Source organism: Pinus tabuliformis, chromosome X (genome assembly GCF_031772625.1).
Source record: "Pinus tabuliformis cultivar Carrire ecotype Pingquan chromosome X, CPIR1, whole genome shotgun sequence".
NCBI classification, from domain to species: Eukaryota; Viridiplantae; Streptophyta; class Pinopsida; order Pinales; family Pinaceae; genus Pinus; species Pinus tabuliformis.
In genome coordinates, this window is record NC_142308.1 from 413,572,765 (window position 1) to 413,596,083 (window position 23,319).

The following is a 23,319-nucleotide window of genomic DNA, read 5'->3' on the forward strand; positions in this document are numbered from 1 at the left end:
CAAAGGTGTTGTTGCGTATGTCCGTAAAGGACAACATTATTCCTCACATCAGAGATTGAAAGACATCAAAAGAAACATGGGATACGTTGAAGGGTTTGTATGAAACAACAAATACAAACCGAATCTTTTTTTTGAAGACTAAGTTTTTATCTATAAAAATGGAAGAAAATGAAAATATAAGCAATTTCATATCTTGTGTCAAAGATTTAAGTGATAAGTTAGGAGATATTGGTGAAAAGGTGTCTAGTACTGACTTAGTCACCATCATATTAAATGGCTTAGTGCAAGATTATCAATTTTTTGTTTCAAGTCTTGCAGCTAGAGAGAAACCCCCTACATTTGATGAATTGACAGGAATTCTTCTACAAGAGGAGGAGAGGATGAAGAACTTTAATTTGGGCTCTAGCAGTTCAGATTCGGCATTGGTGGCTAAGGGCAAATATCCATACAGAGGCAAGCCATGGGACAAGAACAAAGGAGGCAAGTTTCAAGCAAAACAAAAAGGTATGACACAATCTAAATTTCAAATCCATAAGAGAAATGATGAGTGTTATTATTGTTGCAAACCTGGGCATCATTCTAAAGATTGTTATTAAAGGAAATATAATGAGTCTAGGCAAAGAAACAGAAGGCATAATGGAAATTTTGTGGACAAAGATACCTCAATCAATGATGGATTTAAAAATCTTAAATTGTTTGTTTCTGATGCTGCATTGTCTGTGGAAAATGATGATAAGAATGCTTGGTTCATTGATTCTGGTGCATCACTCCACATGTCTTGTAATAAGGAGTGTTTTGATGAATATGATGAAAACATTGATGGAACATATGTATGCCTAGGAGATAACAGATCACTTAAAGTTCAAGGTTATGGAGTAATAGGTGTGAATTTGCCTAATGGACAAGAGAAATAGATCCTTAATGTGATGTATGTTCTTGATATCAAAAAGAATTTAATTTTTGTTTCTACTATTACTGAACAAGATTTGAAGGTGGAATTTGTTAAATCACAATGTGTAGTGAAAGACATGCAAGATAAGTACAAGGTTATTGCCACAGGAACCAGAGTTGGAGGCTTGTATAAGTTGGATGTGACCAGGAAAAGTCATCAAGCTTTGGCATCTGCAACAATATCAACAGTAGATTTATGGCATCAAAGGTATGGACATCTAAATCACAAAGATTTAATGCTACTTCAAAAGAACACAATGGTTGAAGGTCTTCCTGTCTTGAAAAATGATCATGTTGAATGTGAAGCATGTGTACTTGGCAAGCAACATAGGGAGGAATTTCCTATACATAAAGAAAAAAGGCAAAGGGAAATACTTGAATTAGTTCATACTGATGCATGTGGACCTATGCAAACTAGATCTATTGGTGGAGCATGGTATTTTCTTATTTTTGTGGATGATAGATCTAGGTATACATGGGTTTATTTCATAAGAAAGAAGAGTGATGCTTTTGAGTATTTTAAAGAATTTAAGAATATGGTAGAAAAACAAACTGGTAATTACATCAAAATTTTGAAATCTGATCAAGGGGGAGAATTCAAATCAAGAGAATTTAACCAATATTGTAAAAGCAATGGGATTCTACAACAATTTACAGTGCCACATACACCTTAGCAAAATGGAGTTGCTGAGAGGAAAAACAGAGCACTAGTTGAATGTGCACGTAGTATGCTTCAAGGTAAAAATATCTCTAATGTTTTTTGGGTTGAAGCCATTAATACTGCTGTTTATTTGAAAAATAGGAGTCCAACCAAAAGTTTAGAGCTTAAAACACCTTTTGCAGCATTTTATGGGTACAAACCAAAAGTGAGTCATTTAAGAGTTTTTGGTCGCAAGGCATTTGCTCATATTCCAAAAGATGAAAGAAGAAAACTTGATGCAAAGTCAATTAAGTGCATATTTATTGGCTATTGTGATAATCAGAAAGCATACAAGTTGTTTGATCCCAGTACTCATTGACTGCTTGCAAGTAGGGATGTGGTGTTTCATGAGATTGCAAATGAAGGTGATAAAATAAATAATACTAGTGTATGGCATGGTATTGATGATTATGTAAAATTAGACAAAAGTGTTGAACAAGAACAGGAACAGGGACAAGTTCAAGAACAAGTAGCATCAAGCAGTCATGACACTCCAAAGAGAGGAGAGGAGACTCTGCAAAGCCGAAAGAAAGATGAAAGTAGTAAAACTCCAAGAACGTCATCACATCAAACCCAGGTACCTGTAAAGTATAAAGATTATGCATTAATGTCTCATGTTATGCATGTTGTAGAACCTTCAAGCTATGATGAAGCTAAAGAATATGAAGAATGGAGAAATGCAATGAATGAAGAATATAACTCTATAATGAAGAATGACACATGGGAATTAACATAATTGTCTAAAAACAAAGTTCCCATAGGATGAAAATGGGTTTATAAATCAAAATTTAATGCTAATGGAAGTATTGATAAACATAAAGCTAGATTGGTTGCAAAAGGATATTCACAAAAGGATGGAATTGATTATGAAGATACTTTTGCACCTGTAGCTAAGTTGAACACAATTAGAATCATGATTGCATTAGCTACAAATATAATTGGAAAATGCATCAGTTAGATGTCAAATCTACATTTTTGAATGGTGAATTAAAAGAAGAAGTTTATTTAGTTCAGCCTGAAGGGTTTTTAAAACAAGGACAGGAGCATCTAGTTTGCAGGTTAAGGAAAGCTTTATATGGTTTGAAACAAGCACCAAGATCATGGTATGTGAAAATTGATTCTTTCTTTTATGAGAATCAAAAATGATCCTAACTTGTACATCAAGGAAGATGAAGGCAAGAATGTTGCTTTAATATTTGTATATGTTGATGATCTCATCATAACAGGAAATGCATGCAAGTTGATTGAAGAAATTAAAAATCAGTTGTCACGTGTATTTCAGATGAAGGATCTTGGTGAATTGCATTATTGTTTAGGTCTTGAAGTTTGGAGGGAACCTGGTAAGACACTAACCACACAAAGAAAATATATAAGGGAAATCCTTAAAAGATTCAATATGATCGAATGCAAGGCAACATCTACTCCTTTAGAACAGAATGTCAAATTGTGCAGTGATGATGGAACCAAAGAGATGAATGGAACTATGTACCGTCAACTGGTGGGAAGTCTGAACTATATCACCACTACCAGGCTAGATATAGCTATTCCGTCAGCATACTTAGTCAGTTCATCGCTAAGCCTTGTGAAATCCATTGGAAAGTAGCAAAGAAAGTCCTTCGATATCTGAAAGGAACACTTCATTTTGGTATTATGTATACTGATGAATTTGATGTTGAATTGGCAGGTTATTCCGATTTTGACTGGGCTGGAAATCTAGATGATAGGAAATCTACTACTGGATACGTGTTCAATATTAGTTCAGGACCAATATCATGGAGCAGTAAGAAACAACCAACTGTTTCATTGTCATCCACTGAAGCTGAGTATAAAGCATTATGCAGTGCTACCTGTGAAGCAACATGGCTTAGGAGGATACTTAAGATGTTGGAGAAACACAACAAGCACCTACAGTAATCAGAAGTGACAATCAAAGCACTATCAAATTGGCAAACAATCCTATATATCATGCAAGAACAAAACACATTGACACACAACATCATTTTGTAAGAGAAAAATTGCAAGCAAAAGAAATTGACTTATCATATTGTAATACAAATGAAAATGTGGCTGATATATTCACCAAGCCTCTTGGAAAGGTTAAATTTGAAATGTGTAGAAGTAAGTTGTGCATTGTAGAAAATCCAAATTATGTTGTAAGCCTTGCTGAGACTTAGACCAGTAGGCATATCAATTAAAAGTATATAGTTGGAATTAAGGGGGAGTGTTGGAAGGAACTAGAATTAATTCCAACTACACAGAACCAAAATTCAACAGTGATTTTAATGCAGTTTCTAGAAATTGTTGACAAAGGGGCAAGCTTATTGAAGAAGCCACTGCTCGAATTGATATCCAGAAGTTTCTCCATCCTGTATAAATACCAATTTAATCGATGAATGGAAGCAAGTTGTAGATTTCAAGTTCTATTCTGTGTTTGTGTGTTTGCACTCCTGCTCTCTCTGTCACCAATTTCAATGTTTTATTTGAAACTGATGTGCTTGATTGGGCTACACATCCAATTTCAAATATTTTATTTGAAATTAACTTTATATGACACACCATATGAATTATAGTAGTTATGAATTCCGTAGTTTGGATTTTTCGATAAAATAATATAAAGATTTATATATTTTGTGGCTTTTTTCTATATTTATGAAGAGAACATCTTGAATAAGTCATGCCCATTAAGGAGATGTTAGCTGCACAAACAAGAGCATGGTGGTAGTGTGGCTACACATCAATTTCAATGTTTTATTTGAAACGAATGTGCTTAAGTGGGACTGCACATCCAATTTCAAATATTTTATTTGAAATTAATGTTAAATGATGCATCATAATATAACACAACATACGAATTATATTTGAAATTAATGTTACATGACACATCATAATATAACACACCATATGAATTAGAGTAGTTATGAATGCGTAATTTGGTTTTTTTATGATATGTTTTCTCATTAATCAAAATATGATAGTAATTTTTAAAAATTTGTATTTAAGTTGTTTAATTTGCAGAATTGGAGTCTCTCGGGGTTTTTTAGGGTGTTGAATCTATTTATGCATTCAACAACAAAAAAGTCACATTCTTTTTTGAAATTATTTTATGGTTTCGGTGAAAAAATCTATTTCTTCTATAAATTAGACTAAGCTATCATGAATTATAATAGCCACTAGTACAAAGGAGTTTTAAGCTAGTAGTACAAAAGATTTTTAAGAAGTTAAATCTATTTCTTCTATAAGTTAGACTAAAGTGTTATGAATTATAGTAGCCACTAGTACACAGGAGTTTTAAGCCACTGGTACCAAGGAGTTTTAAGAAGTGATATACATTTTTCTAAAATTTAATAAATATACAAATATTTAAAAAGAATCACACTCAGTAAAGTGATAAAAAGGGTGATTTGACATGATATATCATACTATTGAATTCGAAACCTTATTGAAATAGTAGGGGATAGGCATGGTGTCGTCCTAAATGTTATCTAAAGCACATACTTTAAATGGAGTTGGGCAGATTCTTATTCAATAGTGGGTCAACATGCATTGATTGGCATCTACTCCAATGCATTTGAGATTTTATATTGAAATTCAGATTTTATATTGAAATTCATGACTTCTAAATATCTAGAAGTCAATTTCAAATGCTTTGGAATGTAAGCTTTGGAATGTACACAGATTTTGATAATCAATAGTCTGCCATCATAAATCGAAATTAGAAAATGTCCGTGTCAAATAGAATCAACCGTAGAAAAAATATTAATTAGAAGGCGATTGTGTGAGAGATATGTCATAAATGGAATTTCCATGCCTCCTAGAAAAAGTAATTTTGGAGTAAATTTCCTTGAGCGACAGATAGTTGAGTTCTCCAAAGTATTGTATCTACTGAATGCATGGAGATAAAGGTTATATTTTTCTATATACCACATGAACCCTACCAAATGTATTGTATCTACCGAATTTATTGACATGTATGACTGTGATCTCAGTGGTGACCTTCCATGGTGAACATGTCCACAAACTAAATGATGACGACGACCTAAAATGATAAATCGACCTATGATAGAATGAAACTTCATATTCTCCTGCACAAAAAACTTCTTTTGGTTCCCACAAGTGGTAGTCGATGGTAATTTTCAAATGTAGAGTTTGAACTGAATATTATTGTTCAACTACAAAGTTTAAATGGGATATGAGGATGAGCAAGTACAACCCTTACATGTTTTCATACAAAATGAGGGGTGTTGAATGGTTGATCTTGTATTAGTGGATCCCTTTTAAATCATTATTTCTAGAGAGTGGATTCACTGATGAGAAATGTCCTATTTTCTCCAAACCAAAGACCATTAATGATCTACATGTAGATCTAAATAATTGTCCAGAAAATCACATATAAAACAATGTCGTTTTATTAGGAGGGAGAGAGCATTTTATCATGTTAAAATTGTGTTTATTAATTTAATTACAAAATATCAGATAAAATGAACTAGATTATTATAATTACATAAGACAAATATATTGAGATGTTTCCATTTTTACTAGTTTTTAGATGTTTATTGAGATATTTCCCTTTTTACTAGTTTTTAGATGTTTCCTTTTTTTAGTTTTAGATGTTCCCCAAAAAGAAGTGCATATTTTCTTGGTTGCCTTTTCAGTTAGATGTCTCTAATTGGTGTGTATTTCTTGGTTTCCCAATTCAAACAAAGTGGAAGCATCCCTGTTTCCTAAACCAAATGAGTAAGGGAAAGTGCGCTTCAATGTTTTTATTGTCATCCATTCGGCCTGTGCAAGTGTGTCCCTTCCAACCGACCAGATATGTGCTAGTGTGTCCCTTCCAACCAACCAGATATGATAAGTATGGTTACTAGCGTGTTGTCCTTTTTATTCCTATGTTACTATTGTTGACTAGATATACTAAACCAACAATCGATGAACCATTACCGACCAGATATGCGCTAGTGTGTCCCTTCCAACCAACCAAATATGATAAGTATGGTTGCCAGTGCGTTGTCCTTTTTATTCCTACGTTACTATTATTGACTAGAGATATTAAACCAACAATCGATGAACCATCTTCTTGCAATGTACCATTTAGAATGTTCAACTCTCTTCAATTGTTGCTTCTTGAAAAAATATTATGGCTTATTGACAGATTTCAGTTATTCTTCTAGTATCTCTCACACATGCAATAAGTAGGCATATGTAATACTTGCAAGAAATTCATCCTCCTTCACAAGGATGTGGAGAGCCTCATGGAGATTTTCATACCGCAGTTTGTCCTTCATCACGGCCTCTGGGGATATTGAAATTACCCTTGAAGGGTATTTAATTTAACCCTCTCCTTTGAATATAACATGACATTTAGTAGCATCTTCAACTCGTTGTAGTGAGTTGTGTCTAGGATGAAGGAGACATCCAACAAAATTAAAGTTAGGATATTTTTTGAACAATAATTCCACTAGAACCTCCACTTAGTGTTCAATGCAACCATGAGGGGATGCCTATAACATGCTCAACCTTACTCATTGGTAAGCAACCCATCGATTCATGTCCACTCCTCTAGTTGAAACTAATCCTGCATGATTCAACGGGCTACCATGCTCAGGCCCATCATGGTCTAAAAATGATGAATTCCCCAACAACGCAACTACACTGACTGTTTTCTAGGTTAGCTATCAACAACATTATGGAAAAACTTTCACAAAAGGATTGAGTTCTTTTCATTCAGCCCATCATGGTCTAAAAATGATGAATTCCCCAACAACACAACTACACTGACTGTTTTCTAGGTTAGCTATCAACAACATTGTGGAAAAACTTTCATAAAAGGATTGAGTTCTTTTCATTCAGCAAATAGCTCAGTGAGATACTTGTCATGATCGATTATGTCAATGCTTATAGAGAACCTACTAGGAAGTTGTCATGAATGCGTAATTGATGGGGAGAATTTCATATATATCTGGCTGACATTTCTCCCACTGAAACGTCTTTAGATTTAGAGATAGAGTTGGTAAATCCAAGAAAACTCGAGCTACTAAATATGGGTCCCTAAAGCCTCTAAGTTCTAGTAAATCTAATGTCCCTAGTGATCCAAAGGGGAAGAGAGAGCTTTCTATTTAAATATGTTATAGGGTGGCCTCACTATTTAAGAACAACCCCTAGAAAACAATCGATTTTTCTTTCAATAGATCATGCTAGAGGCAGCCCCGTGGATTGGCTTAAGCCATATGTAAATTCTAGTGGATCCATGGGAGGAGGTACTAGGTTGGTAAGGTTGTCCCGATTGATAGGGTGGACCAAAAAAAGAAATGCATTGGTGTAAATTGACTTTCTTAATGGGAGCTATGCTAGTAGGAGGTTGGGTTGATTGGAGAGTCGAGGTTGTGAGAACATAAGTGCATATCTCGTTTTTCACATGATATTAGTGATAGTTAGCATGATAAATAGTTTGTTGGGCTTGTTGGTATGGAATTCCTAGTAAAAAATTGGCACAATCGAGAGGAGGCACATCACATGCCATAGTATCTTAAAAAGGGCCAATAACAAAGTTGATATAGTATCTCAAAAAGGGCCAATAACAAAGCTGATAGCACAACATTCAGAGAAAGAAAGACAAGGGCCTTCCTTTTGGACGCAACTGAGTTCATTTGGGTCTAGGTGTGTAGTGGTGCAAAGGCTAAGGTGTCCAACTAAGCCTTGTGCCATGCGATTCTCTTTAATATCATTATCTTGTTTGCAAGGATAAAAATCACCAACTCATGTTTTCTTTGACAATTATGGGTAAACAAAGGTGCAGCGGAGGTACTAGATGCATTAGCAATCATAAGGGTGAGAGGGGTCTACTTCGGTAGGATTGTCGAGAGAAAAAAACTACAAGTGAGGTAATGGAATTTCATTGCTTTTCTTATGTAAAACCAGTATTGTTTGGGTGCATAGTTTGAACTGTTCAACCGTTTGCAGAATCATGTGAGTTTGTTTGACGAAATGTACATCAATGTGTAATAGGAGATGTGGGCGATGAGGTAGGGGCAAAATTAAAAGGAATAACATTAGATGGACTATTTTTGTTTTGACGATATCAGCTTCATGGAGTCACTTCACATTCCATAGCCAAGGCCTGAATAAAGGCCTTGTCCAAGGAAGTACTATAAAGAAGTTGTATCAAAGAACTCAACTTCTTGATGAAAAAACATTAGAAACCCGTAATTAAATTTGATAATTAGTACCTCTTCCATATCAAAGATATGAATTTGAATGCACAACCAAAAGACATCAATGTAAGCTTGTACTTATTGATTCAATAGTTTCCAGCACTATCATAATTTGGCAAGCAAATTCAAGAGATATCCTAGGGCATAGAAGCATTCTCTTAAGTTCTAAGAGAAGTCATCCTAAGATGTGATAGTGTGGATCTGGTCTTTGTTGGTTCTTCAAGCTTGAAAACCAAGGATATATTCTGGATTTTAGTATCCCACAATGTTTGGGCCAGACCCTCTAACTGTAGACTGGAAACTGGAAGCTTCATGTCCTCTTCCATTGCGGGACATGTTTTGAAATAGTTGGAGAGACTACAAAGCCAAGAATCAATAGCCTCGTCATTGATTTTGACGAGGAATTTGGGCAACTGAAAGTGTGTATCGAGTGGTATTTTCCCTAAAGGGAACCATTGTTGCTATAGAGTAATTAGCTCTTGAAGAGTCATGGCTAAATCATGGACTGGTGAGTCCTTAGTTGAGGGTTCTTAATGAGGCGGCATTATTTTCACCCACCAAAGGGATTGAAATGTATGACCCCAACCTACAATGTTTGATAGGCATTTGAAGCAAGGAGGACACACTAGGAAGGTCATTGGATTGTTAAACCACGAATCTCAAAAAAAGGTCTTTAAAGAGGTGGATGGATTTCAATATCATATGCTATGATACCAATTGATCTACACATAGATCTAAACAATTGTCTAGAAAATCACATATATAACAATGTAGATTCAAAGAAGAAAATAACATAGAAGTTCAAGAAAACAATACCATAGTTTTATTATGAGGGAGAGATGGGCATTTTATAATCCATTCTAACATTCTCTTTATAAATTTAATTACAAAATATATAAGATAAGCTCAACTAGATTATTACATAAAGAAAATATATTGAGATGTTTCCCTCTTATCCTTAGATGTTTCCTTTTTTTGAGTTTTAGATGTTGCTAAGAAAGGAGTGGGTCTTTTCTAGATTTTCCAATCAGTTAAATGATTCTTATTAGCATTCCTTTCTTGGTTCTCCAATTAAACATAAATTTTGGGGATGTAAATATTTTTATCAATAAAAGGGTATTATCCAACAAAATTTTGCAATCATGCTACAAGGCCACATTTATTGGAGAGTTGCCCTTCTTGGTGAGGGCATTGGTTTATTATTTCCCAGTATTAGGCTTATGAAAATGCATCCCAGAGGGAATTATTAAGCCATAATTTTCATGCATACTCCAAGGCTCCACTCATCCAAGAGTAGGTGAGCTATTGTTGTGTTTCACAATTTCAAAATTGCATTGTAAGGCTTCTTTGTAAGTTTTTTCATATCATCCTTTTGAAATATCTCATCAGAGGATATATATGCTTGAGTCAATGATAAATGTATAAATATTGTTTAATAATTAGATATGCAAAAAGAGATTTCAGCCTTGGCTCATTCTAACCTTATTAGAGGAATTTTCCCAACAAGGCAAAGATGAATTATTGTACCATATTCTCCTTTCTACATATTGTTTGTCTTTGGGGTTCTAATGGGGAAACCACCTCATATTGTAGAGACTTATAACCTAGGGAAGGTGTTTGACCTCCTAAAGTCGTTTTTCCATGATCAAGGGGTTGACCACAGAATATTGTTCCCTGGCTATTCTAACAACATTGACGGAATTGATGGAATTGATGTAGGTGTAGGTTATTGTGTTTGACCTCCTGGATTTCTTTTATCCCAATCAAAGAGAATGAAATTAATAAAAAATATTGTTCGTTCTTATCTTAAAAAGACTAACAAAATGTATCTAGATGTATGTTGAAGAATGTATATCGAGAATCATTTTTTTACATGGTTCTATTGGAAAAACAATAGTAATTCCAACCACCACCATTAAATGCTACGTCTAGCTTCTTCTAGAATTTGGCGGAGCTGGATAGCTTCTTGGAGAAGCCATCGACTCCAGAAAGACTGCAGAAAGTTCTTTATTGTGTATAAAAACCGCTTCAGTACTCAAACAAAGACAATTTTGTGTTTAGTGTATGATCTTTGATTTGGTATCAGAGCCTGGTGTGAGGTGAGCTGCAAGAAGAGCCGGTAGGGAGATCCATTCAGAGCGGTGGATTATAGGTAAGTGTGAGGGCTTTGATCTGTCAGGAGAGACGGCTCTATTCTACTAGATTCAGTTGTTACTCATCTTAGCGTGCGTAAGAAGACGGTTGTCTGCTAAAGCCGAGGGAAAGCAGAAAGGAAGCCTGTGTTTGGTGTGTGATTGAGGCGTTTGAGCCACTGTAGGGAGGACTGTGTTGAGACCATCGTGGAAGGTAAACTCATTCAAGCGTGGTTTATTTATCTTGTTTTCCAAACTCTGTAGCATGGATCTACGCTGGTGTGACTGCAAGCAGCCGAGGTTTGAGAAAGGAAGTGGATTCCGAAGACTGTGAGCACTGCTTGGAGATAATACTTTGCAAAAAATGTTGGAACTGTTGTTGCCACTGCTTGTTGAGGGTTTTGGCTGTTGAAGTTTGAAATCATCACCGAATTCAGGGTTTATTGGTTACCATGGGAATCTGAATGTTGTACCAGTTTGTGACGAGAAAGTAGATTTTATGTTGGATGTATCTATAGAAGGAAAGGAAGTTTTGTTGAATTCGTCTTACACTCTTGCTATCCTTGTTTTTGCATCGATAGGTGATCGAAAGCATGCGGCCATGTTAGGACCAAGGATAACTTTGTTTATCTCCTTGTTTGTGCTTGTGATATAGATATTTTCTTTTGATGGTTTAAAAAAAAAGGGTGTTATTATTGGTGATATCAAAAAAAGGAGGGTTGTTATTATTAGTAATTGATTAAGGAAATTAATTTTTGAAGTTGTGAAAAATTCGTATCTTGGTGGTTGGTACTTAAGGATTCAGAAGCTTATTGACAATGGCTAATATATTGGCAGAATCTTATTTATCTGAATCTAACAAGTTAGATCGTGAAAATTATGCAAATTGGAAGTTTAAGTTGCAGACTTTGATGGAAGGCAACAATACATGGGTGATTGTGTCTGGAGCTGACGTTAAGCCAATGTCCCCTCAAGCCATAGATGCTGCAATTCAAAATTGGAAGCGACAGGAAAACAAATCAAAGGTGCTTTTGCAGATGACAGTTAAGGACAACATTATTCCACACATTAGAGAGTGCAAAACATCCAAGGAGACATGGGACACTCTCAAAAATTTGTATGAGACGAAGACTACAAATCGAATATTGTATTTAAAGAGTAAGCTTCTTTCAATTAAGATGGAAGAAAATGAAAGTGTTAGTGATTTTATTTCTAGAATTAAAGATCTAAAGGATAAATTAGGTGACATTGGTGAATCAATATCTAGTACAGACTTGGTTACTGTGACATTAAATGGAATGATTGATGAATATCAAATGTTTATCACTGGTGTTTCAGCTAGAGAGAAGGCTCCTACTTTTGATGAGTTGGCAGGTATACTTATGCAGGAAGAAGAGCAGAGAAGAAGCTTTAAACAAAAATCTCCCAATTCAGATTTGGCATTGATGGTCAAAGGGAAGTAATCCTTCAAAGGCAAACAGTGGGAGAAAAATAAAGGCAAAAAGCCACAGGTAAAATCATTTCAAGGTACATCATTACCAAGGACAAATGCCAAATCAAGTAGAGATGATGTGTGTTATTACTGTGGAAAACTTGGTCATTTTGCTAAGAATTGCATGAAAAGAAGATATAATCAATTTAAACAAAGAAGGCATTCAGGAAATTATGTTGATAGAGATGAAGCAATTAGTCATGACTTTAGCAATCTTAAATTGTTTGTGTCCAATGCTGCTTTATCAGCAGAAACTAATGATGATAATGCTTGGTTTATAGATTTTGGTGCATCAATCCTTATGTCATGCAAAAGATATTGGTTTCATACTTATCATGAGATTAATAATGGTGGACACATCTATTTAGGATATAATAGATCACATGAAATTAAAGGATATGGTAATATAAGTGTTATGATGCCTAACGGACAAGAAAAAAAAATTCAAAATGTGGTCTATGTTCCAGGATTAAAGAAGAAGTTAATTTCAGTCTCTACTATCACAGATCAACATTTAAAAGTTGAATTTGTGAAATCACATTGTTTGGTAAAGGATGTGTAGGAAAACTACAAGGTTGTTGCAAAAGGAATGAGAGTTGGAGGCTTATACAAATTGGATGTAATGAAGAATGGGCATCAAGATTTGGCATCAACAGGCATGCCAAATATAGAGCTTTGGCATCAAAGGTATGGACACTTAAATCATAATGACCTAATGTTACTACAAAAGAAACTGATGGTAGAAGGTCTTCCAAATATAAAGGGTGAACACTTTGAATGTGAAGGTTGTGCACTAGGAAAACAACATAGGGAAGAATTTCCTGTGCATGAAAATAGAAGAAAACGTGAAATACTTGAACCAATGCATACTGACGTACGTGGTCCAATGCAAACTAAGTCACTTGGTGGAGCATATTACTTTCTTATATATATTGATGATAGCACTAGATACACCTGGGTGTACTTTATAAGAAACAAAAGTGACGTGTTTGAATACTTTAAAGAATTCAAGAGTATGATTGAAAAGCAAACATGAAAGAGCATTAAAATTCTTCGATCAGATAAAGGTGGTGAATACACTTCAGGAGCTTTTATCAAATATTGCAAACAAAATGGAACTATGCAACAATTTACAGTGCCACATACACCTCAACAAAATGGAGTAGCTGAGAGAAAGAATAGAACATTAGTTGAATGTTCTCGAAGTATGTTAAAAAGTAAACGACTTTCTAATAGTTTTTGGGTTGAAGCCATTAACACAGCTGTATATCTTAAAAATAGAAGCCCTACTAAGTATCTTGAGCACAAAACACCATTTGAAGCATTTTATGGTTTTAAACCTAAAGTTAGTCATTTAAGAATATTTGGATGCAAGGCCTTTGCTCATATTCCTAAAGAGGATAGGAGAAAGTTAAATGCCAAAGCCATGAAATGTATTTTTATTGGATATTTCACTGATAAAAAAGCATATAAAATGTATGATCCAAGTACTTACAAGGTCTTTGCAAGTAGAGATGTTATATTTCATGAGCATGTAGATAAACAAATAAAAGAAGATGAACATAATACATGGCAGTCTTCTTATGAAAACTTTAAGGAAGAAGAAGAAGTTGTGGAATCAACTCAAGAACTAGAACACATGGACATTCCAAAAGACACATCAAGGAATCAAAGACCACAAAGAAATGAAGGCACTCCATAGAGAAGAAAAGGAGAAGGTACTCCACAAAGTAATGAACCTATAAGAAGGTCAACACGACAGATTCAAGCCCCCATCAGGTATAAAGATTATGCTTTAATGTCTCAAGTAATGACTGTTTTTGAGCCCTTAAATTATGAACAAGCCAAAAATAATAAAGGATGGATGGAAGCTATGAAAGAAGAATATGATTCTATAATGAAAAATGAAACTTAGGAATTAACAGAATTACCTGAAAATAAAGTCCCTATAGGATCAAAATGGTTGTACAAGACAAAGTTTAATGCAAATGGTAGCATAGACAAGTATAAGGCAAGATTGGTTGCAAAAGGTTATTCACAAAAAGAAGGTATAGATTATGAAGTTACCTTTGCTCGAGTTGCAAAAATGAATACAATCAGAATAATGATAGCATTGGCAACTAAATATGATTGGAAGCTACATCATTTAGATGTAAAGTCAGCTTTTCTAAATGGTGACTTAAAAGAATAAATTTATCTTGTTCAACCAGAAGGATTTGTAAAGAAAGGTCAAGAAAATCTTGTATGCAAGTTAAAAAAGGCCTTATATGGACTAAAACAGGCCCCCAGATATTGGTATGAGAAAATCAACAAATTCTTCTTTCAGAAAAAAATTAAAAAAAGTAAAAATGATCCTAATTTGTATGTCAAGACAGACAGAAATGGGGATATAGTATTACTTTCTATATATGTTGATGATCTAATAATAACAGGGAGTGCTGATAAATTAATTAGAGATATCAAAATGAAGTTATCACAGGAATTCGAGATGAAGGATCTTGGTGAGATGCACTATTGTCTAGGTCTTGAACTATGGAGAGATGATGGAAGAACCTTAATCACACAAAGCAAATATACAAATGAAGTACTAAAGAGATTTCATATGAATGGATGTAAAGCAGTGAGTAGTCCATTGGAACAAAATATCAAATTAAGAAGTGATGATGGAACAAAAGAGGTGAATGGAACATTGTATTGTCAATTAGTGGGAAGTCTGAATTATCTCACTACCACCAGAGTAGAAATTGCTTATGCAGTAAGCATACTTAGTCAATTCATGGCTAAACCTCATGAAAGCCATTGGATAGCTGCAAAAAGAGTCCTTCGATACTTAAAGAGAACTATCAATTTTGGTATTGAATATACTAATGCTTGTAATGTTGAATTAATAGGTCATTTTGATTTTGAATGGGGTGGAAATCTAGATGACAGGAAATCCACCACTGGATACGTCTTCAATATAGGATCGGGAGCTATATCATGGAGCAGTAAGAAACAAACAACACTTTCCTTGTCATCAACTGAAGTAGAATATAAAGCATTATGTAGTGGCACCTGTGAAGATATATGGCTCAGAAGAGTACTTGAAGATGTTGGTGAAGGTCAACAAGAACCTACAATGATCAGAAGTGACAATCAAAGCACCATCAAACTGGGGAACAATCCTGTATGTCATGCAAGGTCAAAACATATAGACACACAATATCATTTTGTAAGAGAAAAGGTCCAATCAAAAGAAATTTCTCTAATGTATTGTAATACAAATGAGAATGTAGCTGACATATTCACTAAGCCTCTTGGGAAGGCAAAATTTGAGTTTTGTAGAAGTAAGTTATGTTTTGTAGAAAATCAAGATTATAATGTAAGCCTAGCTGAGACTTAGACCAACAAGCATGACAATTAAGAGTATGTTTACAGTATCTTATATATTGTATATTTGTTACAAGGTTGGAATTAAGGGGGAGTGTTGGAAAAACAATAGTAATTCCAACCACCACCATTAAATGTTGCGTCTAGCTTCTTCTAGAATTTGGCGGAGCTAGATAGCTTCCTGGAGAAGCCACCGACTCCAAAAACTTCTCCTCTGTGTATAAAAACCCTCTTTGGAAATCAAAACATGCATGTGTTCAGTGTTTTGTGTTCATTTCTGAGTTCATGCGCTCTCTGTTATGGTATCAGAGCTCATACACTAAACACAAAACTGTCTTCGTTTGATTATTGAAGCGGTTTTTATACACAATAAAGAACTTTTTGGAGTCTTTCTGGAGTCGGTGTCTTCTCCGGGAAGCTATCCAGCTCCGCTGAATTCTAGAAGAAGCTAGACACAGCATTTAATGTTGGTGGTTGGAATTACTATTGTTTTTCCAACACTCCCCCTTAATTGGTTCTCCCATTTTTGTTTTGTAAATTTAAACATTTATATATGTACAATGTTTACAACACAAAGCTAATAGAATTTAATGGAGGACCACAGATTCTAGTTGGTCCAATATCTTCATAGAAGATTCCCACAGTCCGTTGTGGATGGTGGAAACCATGTCCTAACCATCGAGGATTAGTGAAGAAGTGTGAATTAACTTATGGTAGTTCGATTTCCAAGTATAATTATCTGAAAGGTAACATGATTTTTGACATTTGCCAAGAAAATGTCAAAATTTGCAATCCAATTTTAGGAATATTATTTCAGGAATACTAGAGATCATAGTTTTCTCACGGTCACATGAAATGCGAAAACATGACAATTTGTCATTTTTGGGCTCAAACCTGAAATTGCAAGTTTACCAATGCAAATTTACAATTTACCTTCTCTATCATCTATGTTTTATGTATATTTGTGATATTTTTGTTTTGGGCAGATGAGTGAGCATCAAATTTTTTCATGTTATTACAATTTTAATAAAAAAACCATCAAATTGTTTCATGTTATTACAATCTTAATAAATGAAACCATTAATAATAAGAATGTGGGAAACTCTTATGAGTATTATTAAGAAGACTTAAGATTTAAGCACTGATCTAGAATGTGAAATAAATTATTCGTCTAGAAGGGATGATAATTGTAACCTAGGAAGAACAACCACTATCCATTCCATTGTGATAGTGGAATAGAAATATCGTAGCAACATTCATTATTAATGATATTTGTCGCGAATCCATGATTTTTCGAGTCTAAAAAACCTAAACCCTGTCATGCTCTGCTCTATAGGCTATACAGTATAGTAGTATAGTTATCATCCTTGTAGGTTATATAATGTTACAGTATTTCTATCCTAGAGTTATAGGAGGTTAAGTACCTATTATAATTTATGATGGTACCCTATCTAGATTAAATACATTTGGTTGGTTTTTTTGGTTGGTTTTTTTAAGTTGAAATGGGTTGTAATTCTTGGTGAAATCATGATGTATGTTTTTTTTTAAGTCATATATTTTAATATAAAACAAATTGTATTAACTTTTGGAGAATTTTGATTGTGTAGACCTCAAAATTTAAAGCTATGATTTCATGTAAAATGGACTTAAAATATGAAAATCACCCGAAAGAGAAAAATATATATAAAAAATTCCCCGTAAACTACTGCGTCCAGATTTTGATCACTTTGATGGATTTAGGATTTAGGTTTTAACATTTATTACTGCTGATATGTAGATTTCATGTCCATTTATCGAGTACAAATTTGGAGGAAAAATCATTAAGAACCACATATTTTTGTGGAGAAGGATGTGGCAGTGGTTAACGACTACTTACCTGTACAATCTTGAATGTGTTCCCATCAAAAACTACTTACAACCTCCAATTTGACCTTCTACTACCTACGAAATGAAGGTGCTTTACCTTCCCCGTCGGAGTCAGGGAAGATTATTAGATAAGGAGGGATGTGGACAGAAGAAGGCAAATGAACACAGAAGGAATGGGGCTGATAAAGTAAGGTCAATAGAAAAGCGAAAAGTGTCTAGGCACGCCCGTCCAATCACTAAGTTCAGGTCTGTGAGGTGAGCCGATATTGAAAGGGTTAGACTGTTTTGAAGGAGAAAAACAAAATATCATTAATTACCATGTAATTCAATAAGCACCAATAATTTACTTATGACCCTTTCCCTAGTTTACTTATGACCATCTTTATGTATGTTTTTAATGAGTAAATGTTTTCAAGGAGTCAAAGGGATAGAATAAAATAATGATTAAAGAGTAAAAATTTTTAGAGTCAAAGGAAAACAATAAATTACTTTACTTATGATAATTTCTCTATTCATTTTTAACAAGTAAATGTTTTGGAAAGAGTCAAAGGAATATAACAAATTAATGACTAAAGAGTAAAAGTTTTTGGAGTCAAAGGGATACAATAAGATCTGTCCATATTTTGATCACTTTCATGGATTCATATTTTGATGTTGGTGTATGTAGATTTCATATCTATTTATGAAATAAGGTTTTGCACAAGAAATCAGTAAGCACCATACATGTTTTTGGAGGAGAAAACTTTCTTTTGAAATTGTAAAATGGAATATCAATATGTACCATGTCATGCGATAAGTTAATCAATAAGCACTGATAATTATTTTATCACCCCTTTCATGTACCTTTTTAAAGGCTAAAAGCTTTTGAAAGTGTTAAAGATACAATAAGTTAATTGTTAAAGAGTAAAAGTTTATGAAAGAGTCTAAGGGATTCAATAATATATATAACTTATTTGTTTATTTTCTTTTTTTATTTATAACTTTAGTCCTAATGGATAGTCTAGTGGATCCCTGGGGCCATGTTAAGTCTTTGGCCCTCTATCATGAGTCACAGGTTCAATTCTCTTTGGGTCCACTAAGGTCAAGATCAAGATTAGGCTCCATATTTTGAGTGGATTGGTCTGTTGGAAATAATACTGAGAGGGGGGGTGAATCAGTATTATCAAGTCAATTATTTCCTTTTTCAAACCCAGATCATATACGCTACTTCAGTTAGTGAAAGCCGCGTATATACACAACTACATATAAGGAAACCCGTGTACACCATGCAAACTTATAATTTAATTATCTTACAGATGTTGATCATTAATCTGTGTATCAGAATCAAATAAACAGTAACCAGAAACAATGAAGCAGAGCAGAAGAAAATCACACACAAGAACACAAGATATAAGGTGGAAACCCAATGTGGGTGAAAACCACCTGCTGCAATTTGTCTCTATCTTCTTTTAATTAGAAACTTCTTTTTACAATGTTTCTGTACTGGTGCAGTCTTTTACCAGTACACAGGCTGCTACCTACAGAGAGCTACAACCCTCTCTCATTCTCCAGCTTATCCTGGAAGGGAGCTACAACCCCCTTTGCTCTTGCACTAGCCAAGATACTAGTATGTAGGTGCTGGCCTACAGAAGGCTACAACCTTCTCTTTCTTCCAGGGACCACGTTTCATAAATTTTCAGACTGGATCCATGAACATCAATCAATCATCAAGAATTTTCTGCATCAAACAATCTCCTTTTCACCAATTAGAACTGAATCAAGTAGACACTTCTCTCACAGTTGTACCCAGAACACAGTAACAGTAACCACACACCAAATTATGAACCCAGAACACTACAGCAATAAACAAAAGCATCTAAAACACAACTCAAGAGATGTACGCTACTTCAATAACCCGAAACCTACATGCATACGCTTCTGTGTTTGGACCAAGCTACGTATACACTGTTTTTACTCATAGAACCATCGTGTATACGCGCCTTCGCTTCACTGAACCTGCATACAGATCTATAAAGGATAATTCACTCTTTCAAATATTCAGACATTAATTAACCCAGATTACTAGATTTATAGATCAAGCATGCACCACATATAACGGATCAAAATCATACAAAAATACTATTATTCAAGCCTTAAGATTATGACCCATCAATAGAACTTATCCTTCTCTTTGCGCTCAGGTTCCTCCTTCATTCAGATCCAGATCTGCACCATAACCCAGTCACCAATATTCCAGATCTAGCACTTTATCAGATATTCAATAATTCAGATGATCAATTGCCAAATGATCTCTTTCCTCTTTTATAGTCTTAGGCCTTTCACAATACCACGGTCCAAAACCATAACAAAACAATACCATGGACCCAATACTTGGGATCAACACTTCTGACGAGATACCATGGCCCAAAACCATAGATTCAAATACCAAGGACTGAATACCACGTTCCAAAAATAAGTTCTCCCACATGTACGCGCTTTTCCTTGTGTGAAAGTGCGTGTATATGCATACGCGACTTCAGAACGTCTAACCCGCATGTATACGCGGCTTCATCAAGGTTAACCTACGTATATATGTTTTTCTTCTTTTTGAGTGCCTAAACTGTGATCTGTCACCAGAGTGAGCTGCCATCAAGGAGAACACCTGTGCCATAGCTCCAGACCTATGCCATTGCCAACAATCTCCCCCTTTGGACTTGATGGCAACCCCAAGATCCTCAAATTCATTCTCCCCCTTTGTCATCAAGGGCAAAGGGTTGTGCTCCCCCTGAGTACATGCTGAAATCTCTGCTCTGCTGTGCTAACCATTCTCCCCCTGACTGTAGGCAAGATCTGCAAAAAGATGTTCTTCAAGAAGAACCATGAATTATACATCATAAAAGACCTTCCTATCACCAAAAGACTCTATACATACATTCATCACCCAACCAAGTGGGAATACATCAGAAATTTACATATGACAACCAAGTACATTACATCATTCATCCCAGGCATAGTGGGGAAACCAAAATAGGCCGTTACATGACCTTGACACCATAAAAGAGATACATGACATAGAGATGAAATATCTAGAGCAGGACTTATGAAAGTCACCAATAACTGATATCAGCAGCATCTGTCAATCACTATTCAGATCAGCAACCATGTTTTCTTTCTGTTCTCCCTCTGCATTTGTTCCACCTGAAACCAACAACAGTTGTGTACTAGAACCAAAAGCTTCTAAGATAATGCCAACAATGCATTATTAGAAGATTATCTGCTCCCCCTAAACCTGTACCAGATGGTCTCTGTCAGACCCATATCAGACTCTCTTCAATCAGAGTCTATTCCTACTGATTTCTTTCACACTACGATATACGCGACTGTCTCTGCATAAACCGGCGTATGTACGCGGATCTGCCTTAGGCAACTCGCGTACACCCACTTTTCTCTGAAACAGACAAGTTTCAACAGCAAGATGATGCATCAACTACTCCCAGATTCTGTCTGAAATATTCAAAAGTTTCTCTGGGTAGTGGTTTGGTGAGAATATCATCAACTTGTTCCTTAGAGGGAACATAATCCAATTTGACCTTTTGTTCCAACACTTGTTCCCGGAGAAAGTGATACTTGATCGGTATGTGTTTAGTCTTTGAGTGCATGACAGGATTATTTGAGATACTGATGGCACTTGTATTATCACAAAAGATGGAGATAGGTGGAGTACAAGTGATTTGAAAATCCTGCAAAGTTTGCATCATCCAAAGGAGTTGTGTTCAACAAGATGTGGCAGCCACATATTCTGCTTCAGCTGTATATAAAGTGTTTGGTCAATTTAGTGTGTTCTAAATTGCTATTTAAAATGTCAATCCGGGATTCGTAAACTGACGAAGTGAAGTGTACTATATGTACAAGATAACCATTTCCTTAGTCTTTTGTCGTTTTTGAGTTTTTTAGTTTGTTTTTGGATTTATCTTTCCCTAATGTGTAATGGCGAAAATGAAAGTTAAGTATGGATGGTAATGGTGATTTCTATAGTGACTTTCCCAAACTTAAAAGTGTTCAAAAAGAAAGCTTTAAAACAACTGTAATGAAATCAATTCTTAAGAGGAAGTAAATGTATCAAACAGTGAACTAATGACAATGGCCCAGTATTGTTGCTGCTGTATGAAAAAGAAAGTAAAAACTGAACTTAAAGCAACTCAAAAACTAAAAGCAAAAGAAACTAATTCACACTACTTCAACTCTTCTGATCCTTTACCCTTCAGCTCAATCTACCTTGTGGGAAGCAATCATTAACAAGTTAAGCAATATGATATCTAAATGGCAAGAAATTAAATTGCATAAAGGAAACTAATCACACTACTTCAACTCTTCTGATCCTTTACCCTTCAGCTCAATATACCTTGTGGGAAGCAATCATGAACAAGTTAAGCAATATGATATCTAAATTGCAAGAAATTAAATTGCATAAAGGAAACTAATCACACTACTTCAACTCTTCTGATCCTTTACCCTTCAGCTCAATCTACCTTATGGGAAGCAATCATGAATAAGTTAAGCAATATGATAACTAAATCACACTACAATAAGTAATATTCTGATTCCTTACTAATAGAGTCACTTGACTATAGAAAGAAACCATAAACAAATGAGTAGTATGATGTCTAAGTAGCAGAAAAATAAATAAGCAAAACACAATTTGAAAAAGGACAGTGCTGGAATTAAACTTCAGAAAATGAAAATTAGCAGGAAGGACAAGATGATCTCATATGTCAGTAGTTATCAAAAAGATGAAAATTTGCCTGGGCTGCCTAAGAAAACCTGTAGAAAAGCATTGATCAGCTGACAGCTATAAGAAAACATAAATGAAAATGTAAACCACAGTGAATTAAAAACATCAAAACAGCATGTTATATACAAGCTAATGATTATGAAAACAGAAACATAATAAAATCAAATGAAAACTATATAGGGCTTTAGTGCGCAGGGGCCCTCTGCCACCTCAGCCAGTCAACGAACAGCCACAAAAACGAGCTCAGGAAAGTAGTCTTCTCATAATAACAACAGTTCAAAATTACATCTCCAAAAGCTTCTACACAACATTTATCAACGTGTTATTTATAATGAAAAAGTGTTGTAACTAACTAACTAAATCCTATGCTGTCAACTGCGTTGCCAGAGACACGTAGATCTCCTCAGCCCGAGATCTAGCGTAACGGTCATCATGTTCATGAAATCTTCGGAGTGGTAGCTGTTGGATTCAGGTTACGGGGTTGATCTCCAGGTGTGCTGATGTCTCCGTGAGCTGAGGACTGTGCCACGTAAACTTTCAGGTGCTCAAAACAGAGACATGCCACTGCTAAATTCCTTGGTTGGCCTTGCCTTTGACCCTTGTTGACCGTGACCTTTTATGGATGATTTGGCTGATCTGAAGGGGCACGTTCCATGTACCCGTCACTTGTAGCTTGCCCATGTGGCTCGTTTCTTCATAGGACACCTGTAGCATAGCCTTTAACAAAATGGCTGCAGAATCCTGTGCTGGCTGCGGAAACCTGTGCTGGCTACGGAAACTGACAAGTTTCCGCAGCTGCCTGAACAAAAATCTAAACCAAACAACAGTCA

The 23,319-nt window shown here is 35.1% G+C and overlaps 1 long non-coding RNA gene and 1 pseudogene across 2 annotated transcripts in view; both read right to left on the minus strand.

Annotated features, from left to right (window-relative positions):
- Positions 1 to 23,319, minus strand: part of LOC149140286 (uncharacterized) — a 168,612-nt gene that overhangs the window by 35,015 nt on the left and 110,278 nt on the right. The window lies entirely within an intron of this gene.
- LOC149140287 (KH domain-containing protein At5g56140-like) lies at positions 6,513 to 7,610 on the minus strand (annotated as a pseudogene).